Source organism: Lycium ferocissimum, chromosome 1, assembly GCF_029784015.1.
Source record: "Lycium ferocissimum isolate CSIRO_LF1 chromosome 1, AGI_CSIRO_Lferr_CH_V1, whole genome shotgun sequence".
NCBI classification, from domain to species: Eukaryota; Viridiplantae; Streptophyta; class Magnoliopsida; order Solanales; family Solanaceae; genus Lycium; species Lycium ferocissimum.
This window is the reverse complement of record NC_081342.1, coordinates 60,808,867-60,823,285: the sequence shown is the minus strand read 5'-3', so window position 1 is coordinate 60,823,285 and position 14,419 is coordinate 60,808,867. Positions and strand designations below refer to the sequence as shown.

General features: G+C 36.8%; 1 long non-coding RNA gene across 3 annotated transcripts; it reads right to left on the bottom strand.

The window, feature by feature from the left end:
- Nucleotides 1-607: 607 nt before the first annotated feature.
- On the bottom strand, nt 608-4,219 carry LOC132056621 (uncharacterized). Of its 3 annotated transcripts, none has more exons than XR_009414868.1 (3): nt 3,569-4,219; nt 3,386-3,463; nt 608-2,050 (listed from the first exon to the last, which is right to left on the bottom strand). It is a non-coding gene; the product is annotated as an uncharacterized LOC132056621 (long non-coding RNA). The 3 variants fall into 3 exon arrangements; XR_009414865.1 differs by having other exon boundaries at nt 608-3,127; nt 3,569-4,217; XR_009414867.1 differs by having other exon boundaries at nt 608-841; nt 3,569-4,212.
- Between the last annotated feature and the right edge of the window lie 10,200 nt (nt 4,220-14,419).

Genomic DNA, 14,419 nt, shown 5'->3' with positions numbered 1-14,419 from the left:
TAAGTGCGGAATACAATACTAATACAATCCCTAAGAACTGGTCTGAATATGACTTGTGGGGATGGGTGGCGTGATTCCTGAGGCATTTAGATGTGATTTGAGTGAGAAAATATAATCTTTTGAAGTTTATAAGTGTTTGGTTGACCAAAGTCAACACCAGGGGTAAATTAGTCTTTTTGGAAGTTTCATCGATTCCATTAGTTCCGAAAAGTCGATTATGACTTGGTTGAGTAGTTGATTCGGTTCTTGAGGGGTTCGGGGGCATTTTCGCCATTGGGTTGGAAAGGTGGTTTCATGAGTTTTGGAGTTGACTCGTCGGTCAAGATGACCTCTTTTGGAAATTTTGAGTGAGCGAATGAGTTCGTAGCGTGTTTAGGAGTGATTTGCATACTTGTTTTGTATCTGGGAGGTTCCAAATGAGTCTCGAGTTTTCGGACTAAATTGGTGAAAAATCAGATTTTTCTTTGGTACTGGTGTCACGACCCAAATCACTGGTCGTGCAGGCACCTACCCTTTTTCCACCTGGTAGGCAAACACATCCCTTAAAGATTCATCCAACAATATAAATAATAAATAAGAGCAATTGAAGTCTAAAATCATAGATAGATAGTAATGCGGAATACAACAACTACCCAAGGAATTTGGTCTAAAATGTACAAAAGCTACTAATACAAGCTAATACAAGTCTGAACTATACAAGCCTGTCTCAAGATATGAAATAATGACAATAGGATAGAAGAGTCCTCAGGCAGCGGACCGGAACACGGCTCACCCTGGAAACTCCAACTGACTGCCTCGAGAACTCACCCGCGAGGGCCTGAAGTGAAATCTGTAACAAACTCTGCACTCAGAAAAGAATGCAGCAAGGTAGCATCAGTACAAACAACACGTACTGGTAGGCATCATAGGCTGACAACAATTAGCTAACATATATAAAAGAAAGAAATCAACAAATAGGCAAGTAAGCAATCAAATTTGGTTATTAAGCACATACAACCGATCTCACGGTAATAGGAACCACAATAAATCTCTGTAACCTCAAGTCATAGCCTAGGGGGAAGTCTCTAATCCTTGAGTTCATCAAGTCCCCAAGTATGTATTAATCAGGCACATGACAACTCAAATCAATAATCAACCAAGGAATCCATGTTGAAACGCACCAGGCAATATAATAAATACAACAAACAGAATCACAGATATGAGTAGATGTAATATGAATGCATGTGCGATGCAATGCACTGGCCAACTGTCTCATATCGTACACATACGCTATGGAGGAAAATCTCCACATCTCGATAGTCATGACCCATGGAGAACTCACGAAGTTCATGTACCAGTCATTCCGCACACAGCCCAAAGATGACTCCACAACACCAACCACTCTGCACACAACCCAGAGATGGTTCCATATCACTAGCCATTCCGCACACAGCCCAGAGATGGGTAATATATCAATTATGTCCATAGTCACTCCGCACACAGCCCAGAGATGACTTTCCTCCTTCACTTTGTCCATTGGGACCACATCACAGTATCATGAGAAATGTAGGATGGAATGCATACATAAATGTCAAAATCAACAATAATCATGAGGGCGAATAAACATAACAACATCCGTAATCAACTACCAATATAATCCTATTCTCAAATCTTTGCAATGTCACGTTTGGAACAATGTCCCTTCGGACCACATAGGTAATACCAAATAATATAAAACTCACTCGTTCAGTTCCCTCGATTTTCGCTCTACTTCCTTGTTCAGCACCCTCAGTTTCCGCCTCTCCCGAAGCAAATGTTGAGGATCCTTCCTCCTCCTCTTCAGACTAGGAAGAGTTAGAAGCTGACAGTGTTATGGTTTGGGGTTGGGATGTTATGCCCCCCCCCCCCCCTTCCTCCTCCTCCCAGATCTTCTTCTAAGGCATGACCTCCTCCTCTTCTTCAGATTGGGAGGGGGAATCATGTAGGGCATGTGTGACATCCGCTCGGTCACGACCTCGGCCTCGGCCTCTTGGCCCGGTTCCCCTCTTTACTGAATGCTTTACAGTCATACCTATAAGAGAAGTATCATTAGGAACAGGGCCATGAAGAACCAATCACCAAAGAAAGACAAAATCTTTTTTTTGTGTGTGTGGTCATAAAAGAACAATACGGGCCGTATAAAATTGTACTGTTCGTATAAGTTGGTCGTAATGTTTCCATTTCAGACATACGATCAGAGATACGGTCCGTATAAATAAATACGGACCGTATTTAAGCATATATGTCTAAGGAAGAAACATCTCAAGTTTCTACCTTGGAAATACGTTCAGAGATAGGGTCGTATAATTTTATACGATCCGTATTTAAGCATATATTTCTAAGGCAGTGACTCCTTTATTTTAACCCACCAACTTACGACCCAGGATATGGCCATATAAGGAAATACGATCCGTATCTTAGGTTGTTTTTCTTAGTCGATCACAGTTAGCTTTCTCTACATAATTTTTGCTTCGATTTCCATTCAAACACCTCACACCTACACTTTTCATGGTTTCAATTCCTACGAGGGTTAGGTTACTCAGACTTCACCTAATTTTTATAATTTCAAGATTATTGGCATTCAATTAAGCAAGACCCAATTTAATCCAAAACTCCCTTTCAATACTATTCCATAGCCATCAACTTCCAGACCTCTGGAAATGTACTCACATCTAATGTAAACTTAAGTACTAAGTACAAGAAAATAACCTTGTCGCAGAGAATTCCTAACTACACTAAAAAGATGCAAGTTCGACCTCTCTCTAATTGACTCCATCATTTTTTCCTTTGTTTTGTGATAAGTTGCATTGGTATGGAAACAATGTGCAGAGCAACCATTCTTTCAAAAAGACCCACAAAAATCAATACCAAATTTTTTCCATGTGAATTTTGTCAACCTGCTAGCAAACAGTATGCAAATTCAAGTACTCTAAGTCTAGCAATCTAATGACTCTTGAAGAAACATAAGCTGGTATTCCCGTAAAAATCATTGAATATTGATTCAAATTCAGTGACAAAGCTGGGAAGATAAAATTAAAATGGTACAATATTCTTACCATATGCCATCACAAGCTAGAACAAGGAAATCATCATCATTGGAAAGCTCAACCTAGTTTGAGAAAAAAATTCGAAAGGCAATTACTAAATGCACAAGTCATGTCTTTAGCTAGAAAGAAACACTCATGAAAATCTCCATTTTGATCGGTTAATAATTAAAGAAAAGCAATAATGCTCCAAAAGAAGACATTTTTTTAAAAAAACTTGCTTTACCTCACTGTACACACAAATATACTATAGATAATATTACTCCACACGTTGCATATTTCTACAGATTCAAAAGGAATGATAGGTCATTGAATTTACTTACAGCGGGGATATCAGGATTAGCATTCACTCTTTGTTTTCCAGCAGGCAATCATTTGTTCTTGTTTCAGCTTCATGTCTCCTGAAATTATTAAATTGATCAGACCTGTAATAGCACAAAGGGAAAAGGAAAACTGGCTATACTTTTATACTAGTATATTTGAGAAAATGCAATATTTTCGAATACCGATTGCTCTTGCCATGTTTAAACTCCCATTGACCTGTCCAAACCGGACATATCCACCAGTATTTGTAATCCTTCTTCCCTTTTCAGGTTGAAGGTCAGGCTTATGGTCCCTAGACATATTGTTGACACTCATATTCCTCACAAACCTCACAAAGACGAAGAAGATCAACATTTTGATTTTGATGATATGAAGAATGAGAAGACTATGTCCTCGTATGTATCGACTGAAAGAGATAAGAATATTGGGTCTTACACTACAAAGAATTGAACACACAGATGAGGCCCAAAATGTTTGTACAGGGTGGCCCAAAGAAGGACATAGTCCAATTGGATAAATCAGATGTAATAAGAGAGAAGAGTTGTGGCCCAATTACATAGTTTTCAATCTCAATCATCCAAAGTTGACAAATTTAGTTGATCCACACTATCAAAACTTTCTTGATGATCAAGCACATTTAGATTGTGATGGGAATATTCTATCCTAGGTAGTACATTACAAAAGACAGTTTGTTATAGAGGAACAAATAGAAAATAGACAAATGTATAGGATTATTTCATTATTTGTTTCACTATTCTTGTATATATATAGGCATGGTCTTACAATGAAATGGACACAGAAAATTTCTCCAATTGTCTCTATTTTCCTATGTGGTATCAGAGAAGTAGATACTCTTCTTTAAGATCCATTTTTTGCTGTTGATCACTTCTGAATTCTCACTACAATGGTGAACTCGGACAACACTGAATCATCCTAAACTAATGCTCAGATCAACCCCACTCAAACCAACACAGTCAATGACCATTCAAGTCCTTTCTATTTCATCCACCTGATTCACTAGGGATGTTGCTTATCAACACTCTATTTGATGGAAAGAGCTATGCAGGTTGGAGTAGGGCTTTTGTCATTGCTCGTTCAGCCGAAAATAAGCTAGGAATGATTGATGGAACATCTGAGATGCCAGATCCTTCATCTGTTGATCACAAATCTTAGACCTGGTGCAATGGCATGGTCATATCCTGGATTCTCAACTCTCTTTCAAAGGATATTCTTTGAATCTATCCTTTATTCAAAGACTGCAAAGGAAATCTGGAAAGAATAGCAACAAGGTTTGGTCAATGTAATGGAGCTCAGCTTTATCAACTCTAAAAGGAACTCTCAGATGCAGTTCAAGGTAACTCAGACATTGCAAGTTATTTCACTAAGGTTAAGAAAATTTGGAATGAGCTTGATGCTTTGATTACTTTTGATCATTGTACTTGTAAGTGTGTTCGTGGTGGTAAGGTGAAAACTATCAAAGCTCATCAAGATAGAAGGCTGATTCAGTTTCTTATGGGACTAAACAACAGCTATTCCAGTGTTAAGAGCACTATCTTGATGATGGATCCCTTACCCAAAGTGAGTTCTGCTTATTCACTCCTCATTCAAGATGAGAAATAAAGAGAGGTGCACATGGAAGGTCAGAAGTTTAGTAACAACTATCAATAAAATAATAACTACCAGCAGAAATATGCAGGGAATGAAGGAAAATACAAAGGAAATTTTGACAAACAAAACTCAGGACTTTTCTGTACTCACTGCAAGATGACTAATCACAATACTAACAAATAATATAGACTAATTGGTTTTCCACCTGATTTTAAGTTCACAAGAAACAAGAAAAACAAGTATCCTGCTCATAGCATACTCCAGTGGTTCATTCAGAACAAAACAACAACCATCCAGTCTATGATGGAGATTTTTCATCATTTGGAAAGCAGATGACTACTGAGCAGCAAAACCAATTGGCAAACCTTCTTCAATAATTTAAGTATGGTGAGCCAAGTGATGCAAATTCTGATGCTACCGTGTCTGCCAATTGTGCTGGTATAGTTACCTGTCACTTTAAGGAATGAGAATAACCCTTGAACTGAAGGGCAGAAGTGATCCTGGCATACCATTGATGAGAGGCTTGTTTAAGTCCATATAGAGATTTGTTTAATTTGCAAACTAGCTTAGGATTTGAAACTGGTAAACCAGTTGGTATTCTCATACAAACTTCCTCCTATAAATTGCCATGTAAAAAGGCATTATTTACATCTAACTGAAAGAGATCCCATCTTTTTTTGATAGCAACTGCAATGAAACACCTAACAGTGGTCATCTTGACCACAGGTGAGTAGGTTTTTGTATAGTCAATCCCCTGTCTTTGTATGTCTCCTCTAATAACCAAACGAGCCTTGTATCTTTCTAAGGAACCATCTGTCTTATATTTTACTTTGTAAACCCAATTGGAGGGTAGAGCTTTATGACCAGGTGGGAGAGGAACCAAATCCCAAGTATGGTTAGCCTGTAATGCTGCAAATTCTTATGCCATTGCTTGTTGCCAACAAGGGTGTAGTGAAGCTTCGAAAAATGTAGTAGGTTCAATGAGGTGTGCAATGATGTTAAGAAAAGATTGGTTTGAGTTAGATAAAGCAGAAAAAGCAAGGCTAGTTGGTTTAAGAGAGCTACAAAACAAGTGTTAGTTACGTCAGTTAAATAAATATAATTGCATATGTAATATGCCAAATGAATAGGAGGATTTTTGACTATAGAAGACTGCCTAGTGGGTAAAATGACAGGGACATGAGGAACATGTGGTATTGGTTAGGGTGAAGGAGATCAAACAGTTGGTGTAAAAGTAGGAGTAGATGTAGGATTTGGTGTTGAAGTAAGATTAGGATTTGAAGTAGTATCTGATGGAACAGGAACAAGTAAATCAAAATTAGGTTGATCATATGTTGAAGGAGGTGGTGAAGTAGATTGATCACTAGCAGATGTGATTGAAGAATTAAGATCAGTAACAATAAAAGGATTTGAGGAATCAGGTAAAACTGGAGTAATGGGAGATTCAGTTGAAGGTGAACTAGGAGGATAAATGGGACCCTTAGAAGAAGATAAAGTGAAAGGAAAAACATACTCAAAGAATTTTACAACCCTTGAAACAAAAAAATTCTTAGTCTGTAAATCTAAAAGGTTGTAACTCTTCTGGTGAAATGGATAACCAATGAAAACACACTTTTCTTCTCTTTATTAGCCTTTCCTTTTCTCCCTCTTTTCACTTCTTCAACCTCGATGTGGTTTGCACCTAATGTACCCTAACTTTCTTTTTGTGCCACAATTTTCTGATTTTTTTTTTCTTTCACAATTTTTTTTTCGTAAGATTATTTACAACAACCACATCGATACTCAACTAGATAACTCACGCCACCCCCAACTTAGGCTTTTAGCCTCTACTTCACACTTGTATCACCCCCAACTTAGGCGTTTAGCCTCTTTTCTCTAATAGTGTCAAGGAGGGAACGGGTGCAAAGATGGAATCAGTTCAAAAAGGGTACGGGTTTGTTAACAGTCAAGAAAATGATCAAAGGCTCAAAAGGGGAAACTAGGGATTTCTTTCTTTTGTTATATATATTTTGTACTTTTTTTTACAATCTTCAATATTATCTAAGAGAAACTTAAACCATAAAACTCATCGGTAAAAATTTTTGGGCCTAAAGCAAAAGCTTTATTAGCCTCACCCTCTAGCCCCTTGCTTATAACTTGTAATTTTATATAACATAATTTTACAAGTATAAACAATACAATAAAATAAAAGCTATTATGGAATACAAATCAACTCTAACATCTTAACTTTCAAACAATGAAAAAATCACAATTTCTTAAAACAATATTACTACATACTGTTCATTTTATATCAATAAACTTTATCAATATTATAATTAAAATGTAACTCCTTCATGAGTAAAATTAAAATTACTTTCAATTAGCGAAATAATAAAATATGACAATTTTGATACATAGGACAAAAGACCAATGACAAGTGAAAATGTACAAATCGGCTATGAAATTTTAAAAGAAATATTAAGTGATATTCACTTTCACGATGTTCTCAAATAGTAAATATGCAATACTACGACTTGTTATTTGAGTTACACCCAATCTTCTTATTTATATAGATGGCAAACTATTACGTATCATTCATTTGTTAAAGTATTATGAGGGTCAAAGATTTTAATTAAGGAATTTAACATATAATTTGTGTAAGAACTGTTAGGCGAGCACCGAGCGTTGGACGTTACGCGTGTTTACGGCGTACAATCAGGGACTTAGGGCATAAGCCTCACATGAACTAAGCCCCGCACGTGAGCTCTGAGGCGTTTTGTCAGCGCCTCGCCCCAGGGCGAGTCCTGAAACTGCCTTTTAAAACACTGCTGATGACATTAAGCTTCATCATACTTGTTTTTATTTAGGAAGAGAAATTTCAATTCTAATTTGGTTATATTTCAAACAATTTAGTTGTAAATCAAATTGAAAGGAAAGCTTGTTCTATTTTCAAATGGAATGGAAAATACACTGCTAAGAACGATTATAGCCAATAAATGGAAAAGGAAAATACACTATTTACATAGGGAGAATGCTTGCTTTGCCTGTATTTTCGCAAACATTAAAACATCTAAAAGAGCAATCACTGGCAGTGCATCATCTGTACAATTCTCTTAGGTGAATATGCAAATTTAGCTCTCAGGCATTGCAAGATAAAAATAAAAAATACAAAAGGAAAAAAAAATACTCAATACCAAATTAATACTAAATTAATACTCCTACAACTTAGCGGGAAAATGAAAAGAATTTTATGAATTTCATTTTTAGTATCAAAACTTGGTTAAAAAAAGATGTTAAAAAATATTATGCGGGACAAATATATATGCAGGGCGGTTCTATGTGGGGTGAGGCTGGTTGAAAACATAAGCTTTTGCTATGTGGGGCGGGTTGGAGTCTTCGCGGATTTACACGAGTTTGCCCTGCAACTACACCGTTTGTCATCCCGATGCCCAATCAACACAATAGAATAGCAGTTGTTGTATAATAACCTGTATATCATATCAATGATGATCTCACAAAAGGTAAACTTTCTTAAAACCTTGGTAAGGAACAACCAAGACGCCCAATCATAAGAATTTGTTCATATCCAACTTAATCACTACAATGACAGTCTTTGTTCTACTCCTTATGATCGTTGCTTCTATACACATAATTATGGTGATGATCATCCAGTTACTACCTTGAGGAAATTATTAATGGAACAATCGCAAATGACTTATCATTGATTCTCTATTTGGTTTTCTTATTATGATGTAGCTCTACAAAGGTATTTGCTACTTAATACAATATATATTAAAGCTAGGCATACAAGGTGATGGGGCGGCGTCTCTTTATAGCCTATAAAATCATTTATCTTTTTTCTTCTTTTTTGACATTTTTCTTCATTTATCTATTTATTTTATTTTATTTTATTTTTAATTGCCCATAAGGTCTTTAAATTCAATTAATCAACTTTCACCTCCCACTATAATTATCTTCCCTATTACACCAAAAACGTCCCACCTCTTCTATACCTCCTATTTGAAACCCAAAAGACAATCATTTAAGAAAAATACATGATACACATATTGTTATACTTTATTTCGAAACCTAAAAAGCCAACCCGGAGCACACAAGGGAAAAACTGGAACCCATAGTCTAAATAGTAAGACTCTCGAAAATCTTTGAAATCCATTCACAAATCAACTTTCAATTTGATAAATTACTTGAAAACCCAATTTCATGGAAAACCCCAATTTCTAGTATCAAATCATGATTTCTATGATGAAATTCCATAGTAATTGAAGGTATAAAGGTAAAAGGAACGTTAGAAACTTACCCCGTGAAGAAACTTGAATAACACCCTTGAAATCACGCAAATCCATCCATGAATCAATTCCCAAAATCAAGATTTTCCATTCCCTTATCCTTAGAGCTCAAAATCCTAATTTTCCCCAACAAAATCATGAAATAAATTCTATTAAATCATGAACATAAAGGTTAGAATCTTACTCTCTCTTCGAAATGAGAAAAATGCCGCGAAAATCGCCCAAATCGGAGCTCTAGAACTCAAGATATGATGAAACTACCAAAAATCCCGATTCTGCTCGATTTTAATACCTGAAGCCCCTTTAGCTCAATCGCGACGGCCCAGCGTGATTGCGCTCAACCCGAAAAAATTTACATTGAGCGATAGCGCACCTCTAGAGCGATAGCGTTGGCTAGTGTGTCACTGTAACGACCTGTTTGGTCGTTTTGAGACTTTCCTTCTTTTCTCCGAATTACCCCTTATTGAACTAGCAACAATAGCATTTCACGCATGGGATTTGAGGTTAAGGGTGACCTATAGCCGATTTGGGAAGGAATTAATCAACTTAGGATTTTCTGAAGCAAGTGTCTCGCTTCTGCGATGGGAGGCCACTTCAGCGAGCCCGTGTCTGTGAAAATTCTTCCGCGTAGGCAAGAAATTTGATCAATTAATAAATTTGCATCTCCGGAATATGTTCCGCAGTGGCAGTATCCTGTAGGTGGGCGGTGGCTCGCGTAAGAGAAAATCGCTGAAACAAACCTAGCATTTATTTTCCTATTTCGGTATTGGACCTCATTTCTACCCAATATTCTCTAGAGCTGGTTTGGGGAGCATTTTCAGAGGGTTCCGAGGCCAATTGGAGAGGTACTATCTATCCCCTATTTCATTATTCCCTTTTTGTCCCTTATCTTCCTTTAGTAATTTCATGTTTAGCTTTTTGGATTTGGGGGGAGAACTCTTTTGATTTGTAAAACCCTAGGTGGATAAATGGTTCTCTTTAACAAAAATCGTGCTTTGTCTAGGGAGTGTAGCTTAGTGTTTAGCTTGGAATTTTTTTGTTCCAACCCTAGTGTCTAATTCAATAATGGATTTCTCAAATGGGTTAGTGTAGGGTTTTCTTGGAAAATTGGGGGTTTTGGTAATTAGAGAAATTGGAAGCTCATTCGGGGTTAGTTAAGTATGAAACCTAGGTTATTGATCGTTGGAGCTTCAAGTAGACTAGTTTTGCGAAAAGTTTCGAATTTGCCCTTGTGGGCCCAGGGTCATTTTCTTAAGAGTCGTTGTGTAACGACCAAACTTATTTTACTTTTGACCCATTTACCCCCGTTGACCATTCCCTAAGCCCTGTTAGTATGATTTTGACCCGTGGGGATGGGCTACACGGTTCCCGAGGTAATCGGGTCAGTTTTAGGGTGACTTATGAGAAATAGAACCTTAAAGTGAAAAAACTTTGATCGATAGTTGACTTTTGGGTAAATGGACCTTTTTTGGAAATTCATCAATTTCGTGAGGTCCGGAGGGTCGATTATGACTAGGTGGGATGTTCAGTTCGGTTCCCGAGGCACTCGGGAGCAGTTATGGTTAGTGGTTGGAAAGTTGATTTTTGGCCGTTGGGGTTGACCCGGTCAAATAGATCCCCGATGGGAATTCCGAGACAACAAGTGAGTCTGTAGTGTGTTTTTATGTATGTGTACATATCTGTTTTGTATCTGGGAGGTCTCGGGTGGATGTCGGGATTTGGGGAGAACTTGGTGAAAAAACAGAAAATGTTGATTTCTGATGTCTCGCCCCAGCGAGACTGGGTGGGCCCCGGTGGACCAGCCTCAGTAAGGCTCGATTTGCAGGCGTGGGAGTTCTGGAATTCTATTGAAATATGCCCCAGCGGATAATATTTCGCCCAGGCGAATGTGCGGCAACGGGACCACTTCCGCTGGAGCGGAAGACGCTGTTCCACATTCATTAAATGCCTAGACTAAACCCTTCATTTCCCATTCCCAAAATTAATTCTCCAAAGTGACTCAAGGGCGATTTGAAGTATTTTCTGAGTGGATTCATCTTGGGGTAAGTCTCTTCCACCTTGTTATCCATTATTTACCTTCCTAAGCTTGAAATCTATGGTGAAAATCTAGAAAGCTAGTTGGAGAAGATGAGTTTCAACCTTAATTTTATTATTTGAATTTTTAAGCTTTGAGTGTGAGATTAAATGATGGATTTGGCTAATCTAAGCATAGTATTTCATCAATTAGTAACTAATAGGCTTGAATCTCCAACTTGAGTTGAGAAATTGAATACGGAAAAACTAGGATTTATGCCTAATTTGGGGGTTTTGCCTCGAATGATGAAATTAATCAATAATTGAGCTTAATTAGCAATTGGAGAGTAGAATTGAACTTCTAGAACATTGGGTCACCAATTCTATCTTTTGAAATACTCGTTTTACCTTTGTGGGTCCGATTTCCCTCTTTTCCTTTGTTGATTTTGATTCAAACGAATGTATAGCAATACGGGTACCGTTGTTTCCTGTTTCTAACTTAGATTTCGGTAATGGCTAGACTTTGAGTATTCGGAGGCTCTTCGAAAGGGCAAGGCTCAAATTTGACTATTCGTGGCACCATCTCGGCAGTCAGGTAGCTTACGGCTTACCCTTCGGTTAGACTCCAGTTAGCGAAGCATATGTAGAGTTAGTTATTGACGGAGAAAGCATGTTAAGCTTAGGTTGTTATTGTTGTTGACTTTGTGGGCTTGTCGCCTCGTTTGTTGTAATTTGCCTTGTTGCCATGTGTGTGGTATTGGACTTGTTGCTTAATTGTCATGTTGAGGTTGTGATATGTTCTTCTCTCGCTTATCTTGACATTTATCATTGATAAAGGAAAAAACTTGATTCAGTTATGATATTGTGATAGGTGCTCATGTAGAGGCACAATTGAGATTTGATATGATTACACTTGAAATTGATATTATGCATAGCATTCATACTTATTTTACATGATACATTGATATGAACTGTAATTGGTACTGACGTTGATAAGTGAGAAGGAAACATCTGAGATTATGGACAGATTTTATATAGTAGCCATATCTAGGTTGTGTGTGGAATGGCTAGTGATGTGGAAGCCACCTCTGGCCTGTGTGCGGAGTGGTTGGTGTTGTGGAAGTCATCTCTGGGTTGTGTGCGGAGTTACTAGTACATGGACTTCGCGGGTCCCCCATAGGTCATGACTATCGAGACGTGGTTATCCGTAGCATGTGTGTACGAAGACAGACAGTTGGCCAGTGCATATCATTACATTTCATATGCACTCCTTATTTCATTCGCATATTACATTGATTCTGCCCTGGTATTCATATCACGTGTGTTGTTTGATCTTGGACTGTGTTGTGATTGTATTTGACTGCTCGCATGCCTATCTTTCAGTTTTTTTCTTTTATATATGTTATCTAACTGTTGTCGGCCTATGATACCTACCGGTACATGGTGTTTGTATTGATACCTATCTATGTTTTAAGAGCAATATTTTAAAACTTTGAACTAAATTACTCAAATCTTCATATTATTAAATAAAGTTTTTACAATAACATACTAGCTAATGCCTTTTAAACACATGGCTAATATCTTATTAACTTGAATTGATCCTCACTAATATAAATGCTAATGTTACTATATGAAGTAAAAGACAAGAAGTATGAAAAATATAAAAGGCAACACTAAATTTTTTGTATATATGTCTATACTTAAGGCCTCATATTTAAATTTAGCTTTAGGGCACTAATATATATTACTATTATATATAAGAGGGAATGTGAGGACTTTTGTAGTCCTCACAATAATTTCCCAAATTTTTAAAAACTTTTTCATTAATTACTTTTATGTCCTAATTTTATTTATTTAAGTCAATTTTTTTGTTTTTTTGTTTTTAAAGTCTACTTTTCAAAAGCTATCGAGCCTGGGGACTTTTGTAGTCCTTACAATAATTTTCAAATTTTTTAAAACTTTTTAATTAATTACTTTTAGGTCCTAATCTTATTTATTTATGTCAATTTTTTTGTTTTTGTTTTTTTAAAGTCTACTTTTCAAAAGCTATCAAACCTCCTACCTCATTTTTCACGTTCTTTGATTTTCTGATTGGTGCTCGATAGCCGCATTTGAGCCCAATTAATCCAGATAATTCGCACTGCATCGCGCCTATTCGGGGGGAGTGCTTCCTCCAAAGATTTTTTTCCATGTCCATGTTCGAACCCCTAATCCCTAATTAAGAGGAGCAAAGCCTCCATTCGCCGCACAAGTTAAATTATGTATTTGTCTTAAAAGTTCATTAACTATGTATAAATTATTTATTTAGAACTAAATAACTTCAGAAAATTAGGATACATAAGTTATAATTTCATCAAAATGGAAGTTAAAATATTAAAGGAGTGGAATGAAAATTTTGCTTTTATATAACTATCATGGTTGTTGTTGTTGTTATTGTACACTTGTACTAACACAAATTATATTTCTTTAGTTAAAATATCTGCTTTTATATTCAGCCAGTTTGCCTAGAAGACGGCCTCACATAACTAGTATATATATATATATACACACATACCAAATTAGAATTGAAATTTCTCTTCCTAAATAAAAACAAGTATGCAATGTCGTCAGTAGAACGATTCAAGCAATTTTTCTTCCAAAATGTGAAGGAAATGGGCAACGTTATGGGTTTTTGAAACAAACAGATACATTATATTCAAGAACTTGAATACGTTCGATATTTCAGAATTAAACAAAATCTAGATAGTATTACATAAGCAGTAGAGAAATTAGGAGGGATAAATTAAAATCAAACACCATATATAATTCAACTTCTTGTTTGGAAGGGCTTGATCTGAGCATCGGGAAAACATCTCATCAAGGACTTATGGGCCTCTTCTGCAGCAGCTTTACCATTACCAATGACCGCTAGATAGTACTTTTTCTTCTTCAAACGAAATTCATGCAACAAGGCCACTTAGCTTTGGATGATACCAACAAAGCATTAGCTTCACGCATGGTTGCCAATAGTTTATTAATCTCTTTACGTAGTTCTGCCACTTCGGCTTTGGATGATATCAAAAGACTTTCAGCAGCATGCATGTTTGCCAATAGCCTATTATTCTCTTTACGTAATTTGCCTCTTCT